Genomic DNA, 27,121 nt, shown 5'->3' with positions numbered 1-27,121 from the left:
TCAGACTCAGATCTACACCCAGACTCATAATCAGTCACACTCCCGAGGCCAAGATTCACCTAAGGGGCTTGAAATGATTTTCTCAATGCTCAAACAAATCCAAACTGAGGCGAGGGTAGAGAGTCAGAGAGCCAGGCAGGAAAGTAAAAAAATACAAACCTCCCTTCGGGAAGTAAGTAAGGCATGTACAGAATTGGCAGGGAGACTTACGGAAGTTGAAGAAAGAACAGGGAATCTGGAAGATGAAATGAAAGGTTGGAAGGAATTTAGGCAAGATCAGGAAAAAACTAACAGTGATGTGTTATGGAAGCTCGAAGATTTTGAGAACAGGCAGAGGAGGAATAATGTCAGACTCCTAGGTATTCCGGAAGGAAGAGAAGGAAAAGACATTAGAGCCTTCACAATAGAGCTTCTTAAGGGGGGACTGCCAGATACAAAAGGCTGGGATTGGGAGACAGAAATTCAACGGGCCCACAGATTCCCATTTGTACAAAGGAAGGGGGGTGGTTCAAGTAAACCCAGAGCGATTCTAATATATGTGGGCAATTATCTGTTGAGAGAAGAGATTATGGCGAAAGCAAGGCCACAGACAAAATGTAGATATCAGGAGGTAGAATTTTTCGCCAGACCAGATTTTTGCCACACGACGGTAGAGCGTAGGTGGAGATTGCGGGAATTAATAACTCCGTTCCAGAGAATTGGCTGTGAGGCATACCTACTGTACCCTAGCAGATTGAAGGTGGTAAGAGATGGTCAATTTAAAATTTTCCATTCGGAAATTAGGGCAGCTGAATTTCTGGAATGGTTGAAAGAAAAGAATTCGCACACCCACTCACAATCCCAAGCACACGCTGATAGTGAACTGGTGGTAGATCTACCGACAAAAAGATAGTAGGATCTAGGGTATAGCCTTGAGAAGCTGAAGTAGGAATAGAGCAGTTTAGCATTCTGATGTACATAATTTGTAGAAAGATGTAGAACGATAGTAATAAATTGTACATTTTTTTTTCTGCCAATGGACAGTAGACAACAGGTGCGGGGGGGCAGGGGGGCACGGGATCCAAGCAGACACAGCTGTCACACGGACCTACGGACCTATTTGCCTGTAGGGGGGGTGGGTCAGCCGGGGTGGGGTTTAGGGGTGGGGGGCACAGGGGGGGCAAGGAACACAGAAGAATTTGGAAATATAGTAAATATAGTAAACAAGAGACACTATGGAATAAGAAAATTAAAAAAATGGAAGAAATATCTGGGAGGTACAATGCTGTGGCAACAAAGTGTGTTAAGTATTTTTTGTATAAATTGATTAAAATTATGGTTATATTTGTTAAAAACCCAGGATGAGTACTCGTATTATGACATGGAATGTATGTGGTCTTAACGACAGGGCAAAAAGGCAGAAGGCGGCCGCCTTGATTAAACAATTAGGATTGGATTTTTTAATATTGCAGGAAACACATATACAGGTATCTGAAATAAGGCTTTTAGATCAGTTAGGGCTGACGGTTATAGCACATTCTAGGCAGGGCACCAGGAATAGGGGGGTCGCTGTGTTGGCAAAACAAAGAAATTAAATGCTAATTCCTAACTATAACGTGGCTGAAACCTATAGTTTTTTCACTGAATTTCTAAGGTTTTTTAAATGCTAATTTCTAACTATAACGTGGCTGAAACCTATGGTTTTTTCAGTGAATTTCCAAGGTTTTGTAAATGATCATTTTTTTAATTGTTATATTTTTATACTAATTTACTACATTGTTTTAAAGTATTTATTTTTAGATATTTTATTATTTAAATTACATTACATATTTTTAATGTAAATTGAAAAAAAATGTTTTTAAAAATATTGAAATTGTAATATTTTTTTTTATTTTATATTTTTTTAATGTATATATATTTTATATAGCAGGCAATGATATCCTATGGAAAGAAATTCAAGTTACAGGTAAGTTCAGTAAAATTTACCTTTCAGGAATAGTAATGAGCTGAAAGATGCAGCACTGAGGTCTCTCCAGATAACAGGTGAGTAAATCACACTTAGAAAAATTTCCAAGTTACTGTAAATGCAATTAGAATTACTTTTCAGGATCAGTAGTGGGCTGAAAGATGCAGCACTGAGGTCTCTCCTGATAACAGGTGAGTAAATCGGAATTCATAGTTCGGCAGATTTTTGAGGAATTTTTGTAAGTTCCAAAACTCCATACTTAGAAGAATTTCCAAGTGAAACCAGTCAATGTTAGCCTATGTAATGACATTCAAGTTACAGTAAGTGTGGTTAGAATTACTTTTCAGGTTCAGTAGTGGGCTGAAAGATGCAGCACTGAGCTCTCTCCTGATAACAGGTGAGTAAATCGGAATTAGTAGTTCGGCTGATTTTAGAGGAATTTTTTAAAGTTCCAAAACTCCACACTTTGAAAAATGTCCAAGTAAAACCAGTCAATGTTAGCCTATGGAAGGAAATTCAAGTTACTGTAAATACGATTAGAATTACTTTTCAGGATCAGGAGTGGGCTGAAAGATGCAGCACTGAGGTCTCTCCAGATAAAAGGTGAGTACATCGGAATTCGTAGTTCGGCTGATTTTAGAGGAATATTTCGCTCAATAGTGAAGGAAGAGGGCGGGGCCTGAGGTGACATGTGTGCAAACACACCCTGTGGTGCGTTTTAGTTTGGGGAATGAATTCCTCTTCAATCCTGAGGTCCCCTGTGTGGCAACTAGCCCACCAGGTACCTCCAGTATGCGCCAGGGAGCTACGTTGCAGAGAGGTGTTCAAAGGGCACGTCCCCTTTTTACAACACTCTGCAACGTAGCTCCGTGGCACTTACTGGAGGTACTGGTTGCAGGGCGCTGAAGAAGGCAAATTGTAAGCCGAAATGCATCTGCCGCCACTTACCTGTGCATCGTTGAAATAAAGTGCTTTTCAGTAATCCCCTCTGGTTTCCTCTGTTTCTCTTCTGGGAAGGAGGTGTTTTGGATATTTCTGCGCCAAGCCAGACGTGCAGTTCGCATGACCCTGCTACACAAGTGACCCAGATTCATCTGGCATCGCACTGCTCCGCAGTGTATAGTATGGCTCGAGGGATCGGGAGCTCTGGTGTCTCTGCCGTGTGCACTTACATTACACCCAAAGGAGGTCTGTCAGTCTGTCACAAGGATGGTGTCATCAGTGATGTCATGAGTGATGTCACTGACCATGTCATGAGTGATGTAATATGTGACGTCATCAGCAGTGCATTGCAGGCGCGCAAGTTATAGTGAGTCCAACTAACTATAACGTAGGAATTTCAATGGTTTTATGTCAGTAAAATTTCCAGCTAACTATAACTGGTGTGAAACCTATGTTTTTTTCAGTGAATTTAATAGGTTTTTTAAATATATATATATATTCACTGAAAAAACCACAGATTTGACACCAGTTATAGTTAGCTGGAAATTTTACTGACATAAAACCATTGAAATTCCCACGTTATAGTTAGTTGGACTCACTATAACTTGCGCGCCTGCAATGCACTGCTGATGACGTCACATAGTACATCACTCATGACATGATCAGTGACTTCACTCATGACATCACTGATGACACCATCCAGTGAATGTGTGTCTTTCTGAAATATCAATATGTTTTATATATGTTTTTGTGAAGGTCGATGGACGAATAAATGTTTAAATAAGTGTGTAAATGGATGTTTATTTTTAATAAAATATTGATTGGTTAACTGGCTTATAAAGTGTATCTTAGTGAATACATATATTAGCGAGTAATTTTAAAATATTTTAAATATATTTATCAGTGTTTCACTTTGTGTATAAGTGGCTGCATGGGTTGGTGACTGACTCACTATTTGTATGTGTTTTTAAGACAGCGTATGTGCAGGACTGTATGGGTGGATGAGTGTGAATATGTGTGTGTTAGTGAGTGAATGCCTGCCTCACTAGTGTTTTTATGAGTAACTACATATGTTTTAATCTAGTATATGTGAGTATTGATGTATATAAGTGAGTATATGTGAGAGTGAGAGATTAAAAGAGTTCCTGTTTAAATAAGTATGTGTTTCTATAAGTGATTGTTTAAGAGAGTAAGTATGTGTAAGTTTCCTTAGAAGTAATGTACTAGTGTGAGTATAGCTGTATATGCAAATAAATGGATGTTCAATAGTTTATTTGCATGTGTGAGTATGTGTGTGAGTAACTTTTGAATGACTGTCGGTGTGTAACAGGATGTATATGTGTATCACTACATATGATGAGTGAGTATATGTATGAGTGACTATATAGAACTGTTGCTGAATGAGAGGATGTGTATATAGATGGTGGAATTACTGAATTGGTTGTTGTAACTGGTATGGGTATCTCAATTTTTTTGAAAATGTTAGTTTCTATTTTTGAATATGTGTTTCAAGGGTTACATTACACCCAAAGGAGGTCTGTCAGTCTGTCACAAGGATGGTGTCATCAGTGATGTCATGAGTGATGTCACTGACCATGTCATGAGTGATGTAATATGTGACGTCATCAGCAGTGCATTGCAGGCGCGCAAGTTATAGTGAGTCCAACTAACTATAACGTAGGAATTTCAATGGTTTTATGTCAGTAAAATTTCCAGCTAACTATAACTGGTGTGAAACCTATGTTATTTTCAGTGAATTTAATAGGTTTTTTAAATGCTAATTCCTAACTATAACTGGTGTGAAACCTATGTTTTTTTCAGTGAATATATATATATATATATATATATATATATATATATATATATATATATACGTTTGTGAGTGTAAATAGAGAGAAAATCTCTGCATTGTAAAAGCAGCCAGTAAAAATGTTTTTTAGTGCTCTGAGACGTATATGTTGACTCAACTTCCGGTTTGCTTTGTCAAACGTTTGAACTAGATTAATACAAGGAGAGTCCAAAGTAAAAATCTTAAACTAGATATGAGTTTTTAACACTGGGTTTCTGAAAAGTGAGCTACTTTTAACTTCTGATAGGACACGGTCGAGGGAGATGTTCGGAGACTTTTGACCAAGTACTGGGAATACTCCGTAGAAAAAGTGACGCTTTTGGAGGGTGGCAATTCTCTGTTACTCATTGCTCAGTGCCTTGAAGAGAGGACTAGTGTAGTGCATATTTCAGATTGCTGATTGTCGATTGAGTAGGCGGGGCACAGGTTGCCGGCAGCGGCTGGTGATCAAAGAAGGTTGGAGGTGATGGCGCCTTGGGACACTGTGGCCTGATAACCACCAGTGGGACCCTACTGGGTTGTGTTGGGGGTACAGAGATCACGGTGGAGAGAGAATGTGGGTAGCTGAGTAGAGACCATAAGAGCAGTCCGGAGCTGGGTGACATTACACGCCCAAAGCTCCGGTGAGGACAAGGCCGAAGAGAAGGGCGAGGAGAACAGTAGTGGCCGCCAGTAAGCAGCCCCCACAAGGTGGCTCTAGCAAAAAAAACAGTACTCTCCATATGGGGCGGAAGCTGCCGGCGTTAGAGGCCAGTGTGGCTTGTCCCATTGGAGTGACCACACCCCGTGCTCCTAGTTCTTCGCAGATGGCTTTTGTTTGCAGTCGGATTTGTCGACGGGGGGACTTGGTGGGTCCTGATTTCTACCCATCCTTCACCCACACAGTGCAATTTGCAGCATTTGATCCAAACTGCCAAAGTTTTCAAGGACTACTGAAAGTATGGAAGATCCCAACAGTACCGGAGTATCACGAAGTGGAGGTGCAGGTGAGGCTAGAGGGCCACGGTCCTCACTGTTTCGGCATGGAGGCGGCCGGCATTAGGCCATTGCAGCTTGCTCCTATGGGGTAGGGGTCCGTACACTACACCCTCCACTATACATGTGCATATGTTGCATGTGTTGTATCCTTAAGTTTTTTTTCTCTCCGCCAAGCACTGCACTGCATCACTGCCTTATTGTTCCAATGAAGAAGTAATATGGAAGTAAGGAAGAAGTGAAAAGATATAGGGTCCAGCCAAATTGAGGGCTGACAAGTGCCATCAATTTCTATTTTCTTGCCCCGCTCAGCTCCTGTTTGTTTTTAGTTTTTTTTCTATTTTGTACTAACCCAAGCATTTGGTTCTCTCAATTGCTCAGGCTTGGCCTTGTGTGCAAGAACTTGCACTGTGGGCGTGTAATTTCTTCTGCGTTAAAAGAAACCCAAAAAGTAAGGAAATCATAACGTGGTGTTAAAGTTCTTCAGCAACAGGGCTTTAAATCTAATCCAGCTATTACTGGGTTCTTTCGGAAAAATGCCTCGAATGCCCCTGAAGCTGCAGATGATGACTCTGGTGGATCTGTTGCCACCTCTCAACCACATATGCCTGGTTCTCTGGACTTTGATCATCTTGGGTGGGGGGGAATTTTGTTGTTGGGGATGAGTTTGTAATAGCTGGAAACATTCAGGAGGGACGGGTTCATCAGTTTACCATTGTTTCTCCTTCCTTTGATGTGGTTGCTCCTGCTATTATGCAGGAATTACTGCATAATCCTTATATAAAGTCCCACAAAGTCTGTTATTCTTGTATTGTATTCTTGGAGGGAGGTGCTTGCTGCGTGTTAAGGGTGGGCCCTGCTTGTGATAAACCCTTGAGAGCTGAACTTGACGTGGATGGAGAAGTGACTGTTTGCAAAAGAGAAGAGTATTGGGGAAGATTTCACACTACCAGATATTGACATTGCAGGTCATATGGGGGGTTGGGGAGGCTTCCCCCATATGTCTCCCTAAGTGTGATTCTTCGCTGAAAATTCTGAATGAAAAGAGTCTCCTAAATTAGATTCCCCTTCTTGACGTCTCTCTATGCCTCCCTTATATTGTAGTTCAAGTCACTTGATAGGCTCCTCCTCTGAGTTCCATCAGGATGCAGCTTTGCCATGTTCGCAGTTGAATAATGGGAACTGAGTAAATGGCGTCCCCTCTGATTTCATATTATGTATTGAAAAAATCCTTTGTTCCATTCTATCTCTATTGGAAATCTGTGCAAAAGCCTGACCATATTCTGGAAATTATGTCTGTAATTTTGTTTGAAGTTCAGAATATAAATAGGTCGGCCTACTTAGGGTTATACCAGCAGCAAATCTCTCTAAAGAATCATCCTTGAATCTCAGATGTATTCCATCGGTGTCCCTGCGAGGGGTGAGAGACGTTTCTGTTTAATCTGGTATACCTTTTTTGTTTGTTGTCTCCCCAAGAAACTGTTTACAATTTCGAAAACAACGAGTTTCATTCAAATACAGTGTTTGGTGACCTGAATACGTGCTTTCCCCCAGATAATGCCAAATTGGCCCTTTTTCCATTGTTCAAAAGGGGATTAAAAAATGGGCTCTGGGAAAGCTGAGAAGGGCAATGGCTCTGTTTTGCAGACTGCAAGGCATGGGAGGGGGAGCTGGCTACTTCTAGTACATCCTCTGCCTAGTATCATAACATGCCAGGTGCTTGTTTATGTTTATGTTTATGTTTGTATGCTTATAAAGCGCTCGATTGCCGAGGCGTCTTGGCGCTGTGAAGTGTGGGTAGGGAGGACTGTTGTGATTCAGGCCCATGTGGCTGTAAACAGCCAAGTTTTGAAACTCCTCCTAAAGAGCTGAAAGTTAGGTTGAAGCTTCAAGGGGAGTGGCAGTTTGTTCCAAAGTTTTGCCGCACAGTGAGTGATTGCTCTGCCCCCCCCCCCATTTCGCCCGCCTTACTTTTGTGGTTTTAATAAGGCCTAAAATAGCCGATCTGATGTAACGAGTAGGAACATAAGGTGTGAAAAGATTTTGGAGGTCCTCGGCACCACTGCCATGGATTGCCTTATGCACAAGTGTTAAGGTTTTTAATTCAATGTGCTGCCTAATGGGCAACCAATGCAGTAATTTGATGACGGACGAGGTTGACTGACCTCTAGGGATGCCCAGTAGGAGTCTCGCTACAGCATTTTACAAAGACTGCAGTTTTTGCTGCTGGTATTAATCGATTCCCAAAAATAGGGCATTACAATAATCCAGTTTGGATAGAAAAAGGGCGCCCATAACTGTCTTTTGTAGTTCTTGCGGGATATAAGGGAAGATTTTTCTCAAAGTTTTTAAGAGAAAAAACACGATGAGATAAGACTATTTATCTGGGGGCCGAAATTTAGTTTGCCATCAAAAACTGATTCCCACGTTTCTGACCTTCTCTACTGGAGAGGGAAAGTCTCCAGCTTCCATAGCCACCAGGACCGATTCCACAGGGGCTGGCCCGGCCTGAACTCCATCACCTCTGTCTTATCTGTGTTTATTTTCAGATGGTTCTGATTCATCCAGGCCATAATCTGGGTGAGGCAAGTATAAAACCTGGCTGCTGTGGTCTCTGGCCGATTAAGGATGGAGATGACGAGTTGGGTGCCATCGGCGTACGAGACCAGAGCAAAGCCATGCCTCCAAACGAGATTGGCCAGATGGGTGACGTAGAGATTGAACAGAGTCGGGGAAAGTGCAGACCCCTGCGGAACGCCACATGGGAGATAGAATATATCCGACTTCAAATCGTCCCAGAACAACCTCTGCTTTCTTGCATCCAGAAAGGAGGATAGGAGAGCCAGAGCGGTCCCCCTATCATTATGTCCCCCAGCCGCTGCACCAGAATAGTATGGTTCACGGTGTCAAACGTGGCTGAGAGATCAAGGAGCACGAGGACCGATCTCCCTCCCTCATACACCACCATGCGGCTCTTTTCCGTTGCAACGATTAAGGCAGATTCGGTGGAATGGTGTGAGCGGAAGCCGTGTTGAGAAATGTCCAGCAGGTTGTTGGAATCTTGATATTCGGTCAGCACTGTGTTTAGTTGTTTTTCTAGAGCTTTGGCCACGATTGGTAAGCCAGCAATAGGTCGATAGTTTCTAGGAGCGGCAAGGTCCAAACTGGATTTCTTTAGAAGGGGGTAAAAGATGCTGCCTTCCAGATTGTTGGATAGCAGCCTGATTTTATGACTTGATTCAGAACTGGGGTGAGATTTTCACAGACCTTATGGGCAGCCAGATGCATGATAAAAGAAGGGCAGGGATCGGTGGGTGCACCTGATTTTATGGAGAGTAAGAGTTTATGGGTTCCTACGTTATTTATGGTCTGAAAATAGGTCAGTCTGCAGGGATGACCCACCACCGATGTTTTTGTATCTTGAGATTCAGTGTCCCTTAAGAAATCGTTACTGATTCCTTGCACCTTCTGTTGGAAATATTCAGCTAGTCCGTTACAGAAGGCTTGATCGGGCTTAAAAGTATTTTCTTGCTGAGGTTTAGTTAACATTTTGACAGATTTGAACAATTCCTTAGTGGAATTCCCGCCTCCTTAATTTTTGCTGTAAAGAATTGTTTTTTGCAGCAATAATTGCCTCCTTATATTGGGAGATGGTACAGTTATATAAAGATTTCTTTTGGCTGTCATAGTCCTGCCTCCAGAGGCGCTCAGCACTTCTGCAACAGATCTTTAGGCGTCAATGCTTGTGGTGTATTGATCAGAGGTACGAAGGAGGGGGAGATGGATAGTCTTACAAGATATCACAAGGGAAGGACTAAGAAAAATAAGAGCAAAAGAGTCTGAAGATTCCCCACTTTCCCTGTGTCCCAGCCATGCAGAGTGTAAGGAAGGAAGTATGTTTGAATTTCCCACACCGAAAGTGGAGACTTGAATGGCTCCATTACACCGAATGTGGCTCCTTTAGGCATCAACTACCCAAACCTGCGCCTCTTCTCCTCCCTCAAGGAGTTTCAACTCCTTGACTTAGGGAGGTGGCTGTGCCTCCAGGAGGGGAAGGGGGAATGGGATGTGGGGTTCCCCACTCCATTTGGATGCTAGGGATAAGGAAGTAGGTAGTCTGGATGGGTTGACTCAGGAGGGAAATGCCTGGCAAGGCGGGCCATGTAAGGGCTACATGGTGTCCATTCCTTTGCGTATGAGAAACTCTGATTTTGCCACCACAGATGTGTAAACCCGCATTCCTGTTCCCCGCTCAACTTTGAGGAAAAAAGTATTTATCAAGAGGGAAAGGAGTACCCTGAATCGGACTGGTGGGGAGAAGAACGTTTAGCCCCATATTTTGGACTTTATTTAGTTGTTTGATAATGAATCATTTCTGGTAAACAGAAGTTTCATTCTTAATTCTTCCTCTGAGATTTAGGCCTTAAAGTTGGTGTCAAGTGGTGATGTTATTAATGTGAAGATCCATTGTTCTGGCCCCTCCTTCTATTCTAGGGTTACCTTCCGCTCTTTGATTATTGCCAATTTGGTGGTGCAGGATTGTGAGCACTTTCTTAAGCGAGGGAATGGTGTTATAGCCTTTATGGAACATTATGGAACATTGGGAATCTCCTTTCCACCTTCCTTCAATCCAGCATTCAAATGGCCCTTGGGACCCCAGTCAGTGCAGCGGGTCCTGATTCTGAGTATACACCTGGGAACCCCAAAGGCATTGTTGTTTCTTTGGGGCAAAGGGGTAGAACAATCGATATGGTGGCTGGCTTGGTTGTTTATCCGCTGGTAACTGACTTGGAAGATGATTTGGCCCACTGGAGATAGGTGGCTGGAGCTTTGAATAATGCCACCCTTTATCCTCGAGGCATGAAACACTGAGGTAGTTCGGGTGGATTACGTTTGACATGGAACATGTCTGGGTTTGGGTCAGAATGACAGTAAATTGAATTTTTCTAAAACCCTGAACCTTGTACTTATGTGCCTACAAGCAATTAGGTCATGAGAAGCTTTTGATTGTAGTGGCTATTTTGTATTTTCTAGGTATGCCAGGCACTCTGAAAGAGGTCATGGTAGCAATAGGTTGCAATTTTCCTTAAGAACTCTGTTACTTGGAATCATGTGGTTTATAGATGTCCCTCCAATTTGTGTTAATGCCTGAAGTTGACGTGCCTGGGAGGAAATGGTTGCCCGTCTTTTTACATATTAGCAAAGTTGTACATTCCACCTGGTAAACCTCATGATTATTTGGTGAGCTCATTTGTTTCCTTTGTCTGTGATATATCTATTGGGAAATATGCCCCCATGTAATAATTACGGGAGACTTAAATGCTGAAGTATTCAATTCTGCCTCTGCAATTTAAGCTAAAGGCGCCATGGAAGAAATTCGGTCTACACCTGAGGTTTTATTTCTTGGATAAAATTAGAATGGACAAATGTGACATCCTCCTTCTTGAGACTCTTAAATATTTAATTTGAATATATTAAATGGGAAAGTCCCTAGGCAAAGCTGCTCTTTTTCATTTCATGCCCCATCTACCCAGAATTTATTGGATTATGTTGTTGTTTCTTTTCAAATGTTCGGGGGTAGTGATACATTTTTTGTTCTCCCTTCTGCAAGTTTGGACCATAGTAGAGTGGGACGTTGGACCCGGAAAAACCCCAGTTTGGGTATAGCTGCTTTTAGTAAATTGAATGGTTGCTCTTTTTGGACTTAAAAAAATGCGGCCCGAGTCAGCCTTAAAATTAAGGTAGTTTGTTTGGACCAACCAGGATGCTGGTTTAGGGATCCTTTTTTTCTTTTTGAGTTTCACATGAAAGAGATTCTCAAACTAAGTACGGGTTCTACTAGATTGCCAAAAAAGGGTAAATCCTCATTGAAATTATTAAATCAGGAAAAAAATTGATTAACAACATTTGCTGTTTTCTGTGGATCGTCAACAGGAAATTGATCATCTTAAACATTTTAGAAGCCGCCGTAAGCGCTCTGTGAGTAGATAGGATTATGATTTCAAATGGATTGGTTTGAGAGAGGCTGCATGGGTCAAAGATACTATGAAGTACTGGTGCTTGATCGACGAGTACTGTGATTCAAGGGTGAAGGCGCATGCTATACCGATTTCTGAAGAGGTTTTGGTGGATTATATTTCTCAGTTGTATGCAAATAATTTGCCAGCCTCCCCTGTGACTCTCTGTGTAGATGAAGCATCGCTTTTGGTGTATGGTGCCCCCTCAGTGGGGGAGAATGTGAAGTTTATAAAGAATTCTAGAACCTCAGTTGCCCGGGACCTTGCTGAGGACCCCATCTCGATTATCAAGAAGGAGAGAGTGGCATGGGTAGCCTTTTTTGCCCTGTTGTTTAATTATTGTTATCTAACTGGGAAAATTCCCAAGTCTTGAAAGGGGAGTGTTGTAGTTCCTTTGTATAAGAAGGACCCCAAAGCATCTCCAGCACGTTTTAGACAGATTGCTCTGATGGATGCTTCTGGCAACCTATTTGCGAAGAGCATTTGTTGTCATTTACAACAGTGGGCTCAAGAACAGAACATTATACCTCCTGAACAAGCTAGTTCTTGGAGGAATTATAGCACATTAGGCAACATTGTGGTCCTCCAGACAATTGTGGAAAAATTTACTTTTCTTCGGGGTATGCCTTTTTATACCGCTTTTATTGTTTTCTCCACACCGTTTGATAGGGAGGACCACCAACCTCTTTGGAGGAAGCCTCTTTTCGGCATTCCGCATTATCTTTCGGTTCTCATTACGGAGTTACATACGGATACCTGGGAGGGATTTACTAAGATTTTGTGTTGTGTTTGCATCACAAAAGTGATGTAAATGAGCGCAAAATCTTTTTTTCCCAATTTACTTTCCTGCGTCAAACTTGTTTAGTGCTGGAAATAATGGAAAAGCAATGCGATTACTTTGCGCCATAGGGGCATACCAAGGGTGGTGCATGGATGTTCCCATGCAACCATCCAAGGTTTCTCACGCTAAACCCAATTTACTAAATAAATTAGATTGGGTTTAGCATGAGAAAACTGCGCCCTTTTCAAGTAGGCGCAAGGAAGGAGCGATGCTTTCATTTTTCCTTCCTTTTCTGACTTTGCATATGTGCTGCACTTTACAGCACACATACAAAGAGGGAAAATGGTTAAAGTGACTCCATGCATAGTATTTTGTACTGGAAGGTATCCCTCCAGTACAAAACCTATACTAGACTCACAGAGACACCCTTGCACCATGGTGCAAAAGTGTCTCTGGCGCACAACAGCTGATTTCAGCACAGGCGCTATTTTAGTAAATAGGGCACTCTCCTCTTCTCTCCTTTTCATTTTACCCAGCGCAGCATTTGCGGTTGCTGCAGTGCACTAGGTGAAAATATAGTAAATCTGCCCAATGGTGTCAGGTGCTGATGTCTGTTAGCCCACATCACTGAGTCAGAACCCACCAACCGATACCTCTGACACCAACGACGCAGCACGTAACCTCGCACAGTGGATCACCAACTGCGCCGACGCCCTTGCTCCACTAAAGAACCCCCCAGGCAAGATCGGCAACAGGAAAACCACATGGTTCACTGACGCCCTCAAAGAATCAAAGAAAAGCTGCCAAAGTCTCGAGAAAACCTGGCGCCATGAACGAACAACAGAAAACATGACAGCTCTCAAAAACGCCACTCGCAAACACCACCAGCTGATCCGCACCACCAAAAGGACATCGTTCAAAGAGCGGCTGGACAACAACACACACAACAGCAAGGAACTCTTCAGCATCGTAAAAGAGCTCTCCAACCCCAACGCCAGCAACAATGACATCACACCGTCGCAAGACCTCTGCAACTCCCTTGCCATGTTCTTCTACCGCAAGATCGCCGATATACACGACAGCTTTGGCACCCAGACTCCGCCTCCACTCACCAAACCAACGCCCCCCACCACCACCCTCAGCGCCTGGACCCCCATCAGCACTGAAGACACCACCCACGTCATGAACACCATCCTCTCTAGCTCTCCCTCTGACCCATGCCCTTACCACATCTTCAACAAAGCCGACACCATCATCGCACCCCACCTCCGGAACGTCATAAACAACTCCTTCACGTCCAACACCTTCCCAGAGAGCTAGAGGCACACAGAGATCAATGCCCTTTTGAAAAAACCCACAGCGGACCCTAAACACCTCAAGAACTTCCGCCCCATCTCTCTCCTTCCCTTCCCCGCAAAAGTCATCGAAAAGACGTCAATAAACAGCTGACTACATTCCTCGAGGCTAACAACTCCCTCGACCCATTCCAGTCCGAATTTCCAGCCAACCACAGCACCGAGACCGCCCTCATCGCAGCCACCGACGACATCAGGACCCTGCTTGACAATGGGGAAACAACTGCTCTCATACTTCTAGACCTCTCAGCCGCCTTTGATACCGTCTGCCACCGCACCCTAATAACCCGCCTCCACGACACGGGGATCCAAGGGAAAGCCCTGGACTGGGTCACCTCGTTTCTCTCTAACAGAACCCAGAGAGTCCGCCTCCCTCCCTTCCGCTCCGGGGCCACCGAGATCATCTGCGGCGTACCCCAGTGAGGTTCTTTAATTTTGACTCCATTTTACATTTGTCATCAATTTGTGTTGGCTTTACACAGACTGCTCTATTCATGAAGTGTTTCTGCCCTTTTGACTGCAACGTGTAGAAAACCCCCCTCTGTCCTTGCTTTGAAAGCAATCTCAGACACTAGCTGGCCTAGCTGCATACAGACATATTCTGCCATCACTGATTGACTTATATGTGCTGTAATTGATTGACTTATGGGTTGGGCAGAAACACGACGTAAGGGGGACATTCTGGTTACATGATGTTTTTCTATTGGCTAATATTTTGCAGATCTTGTATGTCCATATTAGGTATTTTATATGCTTGCAGAAGCTAGGACTGCCCTTTCTTTGATGCTGAGTTTGTAACTCTAAACATATAAAAGGCCTCTGTGTTTTGTACTCTTTAGACCACCTCATTCGGTTGCTGCGGCTTCTGTGTGACGTGGCCTCACTTATTAAATTTAATAAAGATGTATTTTAATATTTCAGCTTCTGTGACAAGTTCTTTTGTATTAGTGAGACCCCTGAGAATGAAGATTTCAGTTCTTCAGATGGCGCCCAAAGTGGGGCCTCATCAGAGAAGTGACTTTCTGTGGGAGTGATCTTGTCAGGAGACAGAAAGCTACTGAGGAGGACAAGACAGGATTCTACTAAGAAGGTACTCTGTGCACAGGGATTCTGGGGATTCTTCATCTCTGCAGCCCAGTGTATTTCTGCTCTTCCTGATTTTGATCCTCCACATGATGTCACTCCTGACTGAGAACCTTTGTGGTGTGAGTATTAAAAAAAAAAAACAAAGAAACCGTTAGGTCATTTAGAACTTGACAGTTAGAATTTGGATAACGTTTTTGATTGGTAAGAGTAAGGTAGTTTAGTAACCCTTACTGTAGCTTTGGAAGAGTAAGGTAGTTTAGTAACGCTTACTGTAGCTTTGGAACTTTGGAATTTGTGTTGGCCAACTTTGGATTTGTATAGGTTTGTTTATGCAAATTGCAATTTGTGTAGACAGGTAATGATGAGAATTTTCTCTATTTGGTTTAGTTGAACGGTGCACGTACGAAAAGTACATTAAGCACTATTTTGATTATAATATTGTATATTTTGCAATATTTTGGGCATGTCTGTTTGAAAGCTCACATAAGAAAAATGTGTTGCTTTATTTGGAAGGTACCATGTTGTGATGTGAAGTAAATTAGCCGGCTTCCCTAGCGAGAAATATCTAAATAGGTTAGATTTAAAAACATATTTCTTCCTTGGTGATTTTGTATCCCCAGGGAATTAAAATATGGACATAATACATACAAGGATCCTTTGTTCTGCGCAATTTTATGAATGAAGATATGCAGAACGATTTTGTTTGGTGTTCTGCTAGTCAAAGCTAGTGAATTGAGTGTATTTTCGCTCTTTGGACATACATCAGTCTGTTGGGCTGTTTTTGCAGTCTTTTTTAACACAATTGAGAAGCGTTTCTTGTAAATATGACTTACAACTAGTATTTACAAATGGTTTGGTTTAAGTATAGTTTATGGGTTGTCCTTTATTTCTGTCTTGAGTATTGATATGTGGGTTAAATGTGTGTTTAAATGTCTATGTGGTTTTCCCATTAGTGCAATTTCTGTAAGTGAATAGCGTTGGCGCTATTCACGAAATGCATGGCGCGCCGTATTGTGTGTCCGGAGTGTTTGACCTGTTTTCTGTTTATGTCTGAAATGAGCTCAAATGTGTGTTTGTGTTTCTTCTAGATGTTTTCAGTCTATTAAGCAAGATGTCTAAATGTTTAAAAACTAAAATGTAAATTCACATTCACTAGGAATAAAAAGCCCCCCAAAACTTAAACTTACAGCATTTTCCTTAGATACATTGTGTTAGGTATTAATAGGCAAACAGATCAGCTGAAGTAAATTCCTGCTGAACTCAAAATAATATAGAACACCCATTGATATGTTTTAGTTTAAAAAAGACTCCCAGCTGCCCATGTTACAAAACATTTAGGGCCATATGTAGGTAAATGGCATTTACCGAATCGTAAATACCGAATTTTACCGATTCGGTATTTACAATTCGGTAAATGCCATGTAGGTAATTATTCTGTAAATATTACCGAATCGGTAATATGCGGTATTTACCGAATTGGTATTTACCGATTCGGTAATTGCCATTGATTCCTATGGGCCTTGAGGCCCATAGGAATCAATGGCAATTACCGAATCGGTAAATACCGATTCGGTAATTTTACCGATTTGTCAAGGGGGACAGGGTAACACTTTGACACCCTGTTGCACCCCTGATTTTGGCTTGTGTGCAATGTGACACACATACATGCCCTTAGGGCATGTATGTGTGCCACATGGCACAGGTGTACATGCACAGATGTGCATGTACACAGAAATTCGTTATTTACCATGCCATTGTATTTCATGGTAAATAACGAATTTCTAAGGGCCTGTGGCACTATTTTCAGTGCCACCTACATCCCAAATTACCGATTCTGTACATTTACTGAATCGGTAATTTTCAGGCCCCCTACATCTGAAATTACGAATACCAGTCGGTAACGGCCGAAATCGGCCGTTACCGACCGGTATTTGGCCACCTACATATGGCCCTTAGAGACAAGCTACATGAACAGGAATATTTATTCAACCAGGATTTTGCCCTCAGTTGCATGGGTGAAATTTTGCATTTCAGAATGTTGTTTTAAAAAGGTTCTAAAACTAAGGTTCATTATTTTGTATTATAGGAAGACATGTTAATTAAGGGTTTTCCTCTCTTTAACCATTTCTCTAAGCATATTCTTGGCTCAGTTCCTAAGTAATAATTAACCCATGTAGTGAAAGAAACAGTTAAAAAGAAAGAAACCGTAACAGATGCTGAAACAAGATAGGGCAAGTGCAAGGAAACTAAAAGTTAACGATGTCTTGAACATTGATTGGCAATCTCAGATAAAGATCAATCAGGGAAATTGGTTTTGCAGGTCAGTTTCGGGTGAAGAAGTTAGTCTCTTACAGTTTAATCTGGTTAATGTATACATGACCTGGGGAGGCCAGGCCACTTTGTTCGTCGGCCTACATGGCACAGAGCAGCAAAAAAAAAAGAGAAAAGAAAATGAAGTCAGATTCGAGGAATTACAGAGCCTTAATATGTGGAATTCTCAAAACTGATTGGGTTATAAAAATAAGTGCTACAAAATTCCTTTTTTACTATTCATGAAGCTTAATGCTCATACTGTGACTTCCTAGCATTATAATTTAATTTAAGTTGTGTTACACTGCATAATGATAACATTAGCATATAGAATTTCACTTGACGCAGGCGTGAAAAACCCATTTTTCTCAGGATTTGCAGGAGATATGTTAATGTCCAATCTCTGCAATTTGTAAAGAACATTCTGAGGATGATTAATATGTAACATTATTATAGGATATTTATTTTTAAGTGCCCCAAATAGCAAAGTCGAATTTGGGTAAAATATGGGCATTTTTGCCATTTACAATAGCTTTAAAGTTCTTTAGGATTTAGTAGATGCATACATTTAGGTATAATACAAATTTGCAGGTTGTTCCCATTTGGGTTTCCTTTTAAATAGGTCAGTGAGCCAATGTGCCTAGTGCAGAGGTTTGAGTTTAATATCAGGGTGGAAGGTTTTAACTTTTGCTGGACCTAACTGAGACCTTCATCCATTGAAGGTTGATGAAATGAGTACCATTGCAAACAAGCATTTGTTCTAAAAACTGGTATGTGTTATTATGTTCTGCGAATTATTCACAGTAACTGTTTTAATAATCTAAGTATAGAAAAAAATTGTAGCCCCTAACAGGAGTAATATCTATATCATGTGTTTTTAAATAGGGTTGGTTATTGCAGGTTAGAAAGAGTTGGGAAGGGTTTTTTGTCTTTTTTCAGCCTTAGAGTGAGGAATAGATAGAGGGCTGAGGAGCCCGCAAGGCAGATTTTGACCTTAAGGTCAGTGAGGTAGGATAGGAGTAAGTGTAAAGAGATGGAGAAATTATTTCTTGGAAAAGCAGGGCCTCAAAGGGTGTTGGTGCACGGGACACGCAGAGTGTCTGTGAAAAAGTTTTCGGAAAGTTAAAAAGGTTTAGCATGTTTTCAAAAGATGGTTGTTACAGTTAATATATTGTGTGTGATGCGCAGTAATGTTCATGCGTTTTACATGTTTTAGCATTTTGTCCTTTTGTGGATTGTTCCTGCTGGTCCTGTGTGTAAGAAGCAACACAGTTAGTTGTGTTTTGACAGCCAAATGTCCACTAACTGGTGATATGCTGTCAAAAGGAGGGTGAGGATTTTAAGCCTGACAAATTAAGCAGGCTTGGATATTCTGTTTTGGGCTGCAGGTTCACAGTGCATAAAAGTGCATGCAATAGTGTTGTGTGTCACCACTTATTTACATATGCTATTGTTTTGTCTATGCTTTTTTTGTGCTTGATATATAGCGCGTATATCTGATGGCTTGGCATATGTGTGTTTTTTTGGTTTTTATTGCACTGATACTAAATTTCACAGATAACATTTTTCATGCTGTGAACAAAACAAGACAACACTTCACCAGTGTATGTCAAATTTGGCTTTAATGGTATTTGAAGGAAAATAAAAAAGAGATATACAGAATCAAAGTGTGTCATCTAGTCACGATACTGTCCTCTTCCCTTAAAGGAACAGACAGCCCAAAAATAATGTGTCCTGATTGGACGTAAGGATAAATTATAGATTTGTGACTCTTGTACATGGTGACCTAATTTCTATATTACATTAGTCAGTTTTATTCTGCTTCCTAAGTAGTGTATGGCTTTGTACCATAAAGGAAACAAGGCTTCATTTTTACCTAGTCCCATTTCCCTTTTCCAAATTCCTTTCACTAGTTGGTGTATTGTTCAGGTTCACACTTCTAGAATGCAGTAATGTACTAGGGACCCCCATATTATGTATAATTCCCTTTTGTATGACCAGTCTGGTTTTCAAAAAATTTCTTTAGGTCTACTCTGATGTTTTTCCAGTCTGACTGTTAGGGTAGTGATGGACTGGTTAACTGACTCAATACTATAGTAAGACAAGTTTTCCACCTCAATAGGAGACACCTTACGGTTTTTTTTTTAATATGACAAATTCAATGCCTATTCTAATTTGTTTTTTAGGTCCTTTTTTCTGCTGCTTTAATTTTTGATGGACCAGATGTATTTTAAATAATGGAAATACCAGGACTCTCTAGTTCCTGTCTTTTGTTTCCACATTTTGATCATTAGCTTTTGTATTGCATAGGCCACCTGATGCACAATTATTAAAGGGAGGTATTTACATGTCCCTGGTAATATGTATGATGTAATTTCTCTTTTGAAATGTTCTAGATAAGGAATTTAGGAACACCTATATGTAATCATTGAGAAAAAAATGTGTTTGCCCCATTAGACAATGCCACCACATGTGAGGACATCCATTCAGATAGAATTCCCATGTCGCTATCTACCCTTAGATTGTAGAGGATATGCTCTCATATGGAAACCCAATTGAAGAAATCAGAGGCACTGTTTTGCCTACTGCCTTTGTTTTTGTATTGCCTTTGAGAATGACAGTGTGTTCTAGACCAGAAATGTCCCATGACTATGGCCACTCCTTTAAAGATTGCAGGCCACTTGCTTGCAGTCCCTTGTTATACAATGAACTGTTTTTGTACTTAAATTGAAGGAAATAACTGTGTTACATTTCCTACGTCACTAGGTTCTGAAGGATCTTCCAGAGTCAAAGGAAGAATGATACCCTGCAGAACGGTAATTCTCATCAGTGTCAGCTACAGATGAGGGCTACATACCTTGGCCCTACTGTCCCAGCACCCAGAAAAGTAGCAAGATTGGACAGCGATCGCCAGCGTGCCATCAGTGATATCTCCAACTATTGTACTTGCTTCATCAGAAGGCGTTGAACATCAGAAAAGAAGGAGGATCAGGTTTTGCCACAGAACCAGAATTTCAGTGCAAAAGAGCGCCTGTCATGTGCTGGTTAACCGCTGACAGTGTGCAGTCCCTTGAGCCCCTTGGCCTGAGTTTCGGCCACACGCACCCTTTTCCTTTGCTCCAACGGAAGTGCAGTGCACCGGAGGATTCGAGATTGGCAAAAGGCACTACATTATGGTGCCCATGAAAGAACAGCCTGAGCGTTCTCTGACACTGAGTAATGATTGTTGGAGCCTGAGAATGTAGGCCCGGATCTGCATGAAATGATCTGTGCCCTTGATCAATGGAGAGCACACTACCTGTGGTGCCTGCAGCACAGGAAATATTGGTGCACTGCCTTGAGACATTGAGACTTTTGAATGAGCTATGAGTATTTGCCAGGAGGGCACTCCAACGGATCATGAAAGGCCTGAATGAAGAGGCCCATGCGGAAAAAAACCAACAAAAGAAGATTTGATGGACAATAGAAGCCTGCCAGAAGAGGCTTTGACGGACTCTGGGTATTTCCCGTGCAATTGTATAGAATTGGAGTTTGGAGACTGATTCTTGTTTTGCTGGCATTATTTTAAAGTACTATTCTGTTTAGTAAAAGCAGAATAAAGTCCATTTTCTGTGGAAGAATATCCCCTTTTTCACCTCAGAGCGTTGATTAGGATCACCACTGTTTCACCTGAACATGTGATGGGTTACTGAAATGCATAGGAGCCATACAATTGTTACTACACAATTTTAGGATTTGTTTTCTGCTTAGGGTTGTGAAAAATTATAATCCTGTTTGTAATAGTGGTCATTACTTTCTTCTGCTATCTAAATGTTGAATGTTTTGTTCTTTTTGTATTCCTGCTGATAGCTTACATATATCTGTTTTTATGAAATGAGTAGAATGCTCGCCTAAGCAAGGAATTAGGATTTGCCTGTGTAATGGCAAAAGCAGGGTCTAAGGTTCTTTAATTTTGACTCCATCTTACATTTGTCATCAATTTGTGTATTGCCTTTACACAGACTGCTCTATTCATGAAGTGTTTCTGCCCTTTTGACTGCAACGTGTAGAAACCCCCCCTCTGTCCTTGCTTTGAAAGCAATCTCAGACACTAGCTGGCCTAGCTGCATACAGACATGTTCTGCCATTACTGATTGACTTATAAGTGCTGTAATTGATTGACGTATGGGTTGGGCAGAAACACGACGTAAGGGGGACATTCTGGTTACATGATGTTTTTCTATTGGCTAATATTTTACAGATCTTGTATGTCCATATTAGGTATTTTGTATGCTTGCAGAAGCTAGGACTGCCCCTTTCTTTGATGCTGAGTTTGTAACTCTAAACATATAAAAGGCCTCTGTGTTTCGTACTCTTTAGACCACCTCATTCAGTTGCTGCAGCTTCTGTGTGACGTGGCCTTGCTTATTAAATTTAATAAAGATGTCTTTTAATATTTCAGCTTCTGTGACAAGTTCTTTTGTATTAGTGAGACCCCTGAGAATGAAGATTTCAGTTCTTCACCAGGGTTCCTCGCTCAGCCCAACCCTCTTCAATATCTACATGAGCCCCCTCGCCGCCATCGCACGCAAACACAAACTCAACATCATCTCCTACGCCGACGACACCCAGCTGATAATCTCCCTCACCAAGGACCCAGCCACCGCCAAAGCCAACCTCCAGGAAGGAATGAAAGACGTCATGGAATGGATGAAGGGCAGTCGTCTGAAACTGAACTCAGACAATACGGAGGTCCTCATCCTCGGATGATCCCCATCCGCCTGGGACGACTCCTGGTGGCCCACAGCGTTGGGCACCACACCGACACCCACGGACCACGCACCCAACCTTGGATTCATCCTGGACTCCTCACTCTCAATGACCAAACAAGTCAATGCCATCTCATCCTCATGCTACAACACCCTGTGCATGCTCCGAAAAAACTTCCGGTGGATCCCCACCGAAACCAGAAGGACGGTCACCCAGGCCCTCGTCACCAGCCGACTGGATTACGGAAACGCCCTATACGCAGGATCCACAGCCAAACTTCAGAAACAACTTCAGCGCATACAGAACACCTCCGCACGACTCATCCTCGACATCCCTCGCCACAGCCACATATCTGCCCACCTGAGAAACCTACACTGGCTCCCCGTCAGCAAAAGGATCACGTTCAGACTCCTCACCCACGCACACAAGGCACTCCACGACATGGGCCCTGAATACCTCAACAACCGCCTCACCTTCTGCACTCCGACCCGCCAGCTCCGCTCAGCCAGCCTCGCCCTCGCCACGTGCCACGGATTCGCAGAACCACCACCGGAGGAAGATTGTTCTCCTACCTGGCCGCCAAGACTTGGAACTCTATCCCCGCCCACCTATGAATGACCCAGGACCACCTCACCATCAGGAAACATCTCAAGACCTGGCTAATCGAGCAGTAGCAGCACCCCCCCCCCCCCTCCCTTCAGTGCCTTGAGACCTTCACGGGTGAGTAGCGCGCTCTATAAATGCATTGATTGATTGATTGATTGATTGACCCCGCTTTATTTTCTTGGTATCTTTTTGATCTCTGAGGTTCTCGAAATCTAGTGACGTGGGACCCCCCACAAAATTGATATAATGTCCATTGGCTCTTTATTATATGCTGATAATGTTCTTTTATTTAATCCCCTTTTGTTTGCAACGTCATTTGGAATCTCTGTCTAAATATGCAGAAGCCAACTTTCTGAAGATTAACATTGACAAAAGCAAGGTTTTTCTCTTCCACAAGAAAGGGTTAAGTGTAAAGAGGAATCTTCGATCGTTGGGCACTGAAAAACTTGAAATAGAGCATTCTTATCTTTACCTCTGAATTTTTTTTCTCCAAAAAGGGGCAGGACGTGGAGTTTGTAGGAGATGCCATTTTGGATATGTGTTGTCTGTTTTTAGGGTCAATATCCATGCACCCCTTCGAATTTGGTCTAGTTTCCTCATATATTTCTTTCTTGGCAGCAGTATTGAGGTGGGGAAACTCACTCCTTGGAGGGGAAGAGGGTACCCTTAGGGCAGCCCTTAGAGTTGAAACCTTCTTCAAGTTGAAAGAACGATCAGGTTTTTTTCGGTCCTTTGAGCGAGCTAATTTGGGCTCAGCCTCCAAATTGATTCTTTCATGTCAAAGTTTTCGTTGAAGATGCTCATAAAGGGCTCTTTGTCCAATATTAGCTTAGCCAGAGATATTGCCTTACGTCAGTCCAAGCCACGCAATCAGGTGGTGTGCAAGAGCTGCAGCCTTATCTAACTTGGAACTTACCGCATGGAATCAGAAGGTTCATGTATTTGCTGAGATTGGACCTTTACCTGCTGCCTTCACGAATAATCACAGGTATTTGGGATAAGATCCCAAAAAGGAAAAAAAACAGTGATTTGTGCCTGCAACATATTCAGGATTTCAACCATGTGTTTTTTGTGTGCTTGGTGTTGCAAAAGGCTAGACATTATTTTTTAAGACCAATGTTTATTAAATTAAACATTTATTCCGCTTTGGAGGCTCGCTCGTTTATTCTGTCCGCTCCGAATTAAATGGCTCGTAATAGTATTTATCAATTGCTTAAAACGTTTTTGAGCATTTATTAAGAATATTAGTTATATTAATTGTTTTGTAATATTAAATGTGTGTTGTTATTTGCATGGCTTTTAACAAGATTGCTTTGAATTCATTTTGTATTTTGCACATTGTATGTCGTACATTGCCTTCAGATAATGTTTTTTTATGAAGCGGTGGATTAGGTATTCCAAAAGTATTATGTATTCTTTTAGGTTTTGGAATAGATTGAGTATTATATTATATTAATGCGTAGCAATCCGAAATATTCAGCTTCATGGTGCCTTGTAATTTGTAATTTTTTATAGGATAGTTTTCTATTCATTATACATCCCTTCCTGTCGGCATTTGCATGTTGTATTTTATAAGGGAAAGTTATTTGCTGTTTTTGCATGTTGGAAGAAATGGTATAGAGACACTATGCTGTTGTTTAATTATGAATGTATAATGAATAATGTATTGATGTGTTGTTTCATGTTGTATTTTATGAGGACCTCCATAGGAATTCCGCACCATAATAAAGTAAACTGAAACTGATGAGAAGAGTTATGCTTTTTATGCTGGGGTGTCTGATGAATTGCTGTGAGTGGTAATGGCGTGCGTAGGTGCTGCAATGAGCAAATCACTTCTCTGCATTACTTGTTAACTTGGCTTGCATTGATTGTGTGTAGGGAATGTGGTTTTACGGAAGTTGAGTATTCTGTGCCTGCATGATTTTCCCTCCGGATAATGCTCTGCACTGAGGTGCCAAGATGTGCCATAGTGATGCTAGCAGGTCATGGATAACACCTCTATGCCAGTCAATGGCATGGGGCAAAGCAGGAACACAGCGGCAGCCTAGGACGTGGCATGACGCCATACTGTAAATTCCCTTCGATGCATACTTCTTGCCTGCCAGTGAACATACCTCCTGTTGGCAGATTCCCAAATTGCCAAGACCCTACACACACCTGACAAAACAAACTATTACAACAAACACCCAAACGTACATAAAAGCAGCATATCAATCACACCCACACTACTCATGGCAAATCGCCAACAATAAGAAAGCAGACGCTGCTCAGTGAAGGACTCCTCAAGACCAGGACATGATGGTACCTGTGCTGAAAGGTAATACAAATGGCGATACAGCACTACAGAAAATACTAACTAGGCGAGAGATGGGGAAGGTACTTTTGGGTCAGTATCTGAGAAGACATGGTGGGGTTTGTTACACCTGAGAATCTGCAAGAGCTTGTGGGCTGCTGGAGATTCCACAGTAATGCTCTATCAAGAAGCATGAGGAAGGTTTTGGGCAGAGAGCATGGGGGAATGGAGGAGCCTCAGACCAGTGAGACGCCATAGTCTTTTTTTGTTGTTGTAGTTTTATATAGGGCGAACCTGACCCAAAGGTATTGGATCGCTTTACATGAGCAGTTACATTACACAAGGCCACATTCAATTGGTCGAGCCTGGGCGGCGCATGCGCTGCTCTGCAAGGCATGCTGTAGTAAGGTTTGGACTTGAAGCTTTGCCCACTATCAGCCCATATTTTTCATTGGCCTGTGACATTGTCCTTTGTAAACTCTTGCTCTTCATTGGTCAATTGGCTTATTAGTCCCTCCTTAGTTTCGTCTTATCTCATCTTGTAACCTCCCATAAGGACTGGCCCGGTTACATATGTTGTTACTCACTAGGCTTTAATTACAGCCTCGGAGCACTACTTCATTTAAATTGTTTTCATCTGCCTGCTGTGGCAGGCAGGATGCACTCTCTCCTAACGCTTCACATGTTTTTATGGCACCCCACAGTGGCGACTGCACATTTGGTTTATTTGCTGTGCCGAAAGCATCTGCGTGTTTTGTTTTTTTACTCTTTATTCACATTTTTGTTGATTCCAAGCGCCCCATGCCGCGCTTGCATAGAGGCCATGCCCCCTTTTTTAGACAAGCCATGTTTAAAGAACGGGGCGCGGCCGCCTTTAAAATGAAAGAGCTGTTTGGGGCGCTTTTACCAAAAAAGCATTTGTTTTTCAAACAAATGCTTTTTTGGTAAAAGTTCCCTATACCGCGCTTTCACTTTATTGGTGTCCGCGCCATTTTCTTTAAACACAACTCGTCCAAAGAAATAAGCGTGGCCTCTATTAACCTGCAAGCGTGGCATGGGGCACTTGGAAACAACTAATATTTGCAATGCAATAGGTCTCGCATTTGCGAGAATTTAAGCTATTGTAATTTACAATTCCAATAGCTCAAACTCTTGTAAAATGTGAGACCTACTGCATTGCAAATGCTTTTTTGTTATTTTGCCTCTTTGCGGTTGCTCACTTTGTTTGCATAGTTTGAAATTTAGCACTATATTCCGTAAGGCCAGAGCATGGGTGAATGGATTCACGTCCATTCACACTCATCCCCACGCCTCTAGCAGTATTCTACAGAGGCCAGCTCCCCGCCAGGTGTCAGCCCCACCCCAGTGGCAGACGAGGCATGCAAGAGGGATGTATGACAATACAACACGTTCTATTACAACGCGGTATGTTACATCGCAGTCCTGACAACACAAATCGTTACATCGACTTGCGCTGGAGAGTGCTGGACTTAGGGACAGTGTGAATTACTATTCCAACTACAGGCTACGTACAGTAGGGAAGGTGTTGGAATAGTAATTTACACTATTCCTTAGTCTAGAGCACCCTCCAGTGCAAGTCGATATAACGACTTGCGTAGTCAAAATTGCAATGTAACATACCGCATTGTAATTGATGCGTGGTAAAGGATGTTTCCCACGCAAGAGTCCCGCCATGTTGTATGACACGGAGCAGGCTGAGGGTACTCCAGCAGGAGATGCTCTGCAGCATGGACCCCAGCCGAGCTGAGACGGGGAGAATCAGTCCAAGTCATTCATCAGTTACTCTTCCAGAGCAGGACTTCCGGTGTCAATGCAGAAGGAACGGAATACAACATGACTGCAGATATATCTCACAGAAACCGCACCAGTACTGGGTGTGTTTACACTCTAGCCCAGATTTTTACATCATTTGCAGTGCACAGAGTGTAGTTTGTGCACTCTCCTGGAAGTGCAAATAGTTTGTACTAGTTGATGGTGCAAACTTCAGTTTAATTGCCCTGCCCCATATGTGCGTTTTTTTTCAGGTCTGTATGTGTGTTAGTGGTCAGTACATGTATGTAGCATGTTCAGCACATGCCTAGGCATGCAGAGGCAGCTGCTCCGCTATGGCAGAGGAGCGTTGCCCCAGCGTTGCCCCACTGCTTTTAAGCAGTGCTAAGGAGAAACATAAAATGCTAATAACTGTGTTATTA

This window comes from Lissotriton vulgaris, chromosome 5 (genome assembly GCF_964263255.1).
Source record: "Lissotriton vulgaris chromosome 5, aLisVul1.2, whole genome shotgun sequence".
NCBI lineage: Eukaryota > Metazoa > Chordata > Amphibia > Caudata > Salamandridae > Lissotriton > Lissotriton vulgaris.
Note: the sequence above shows the minus strand (reverse complement) of the source record.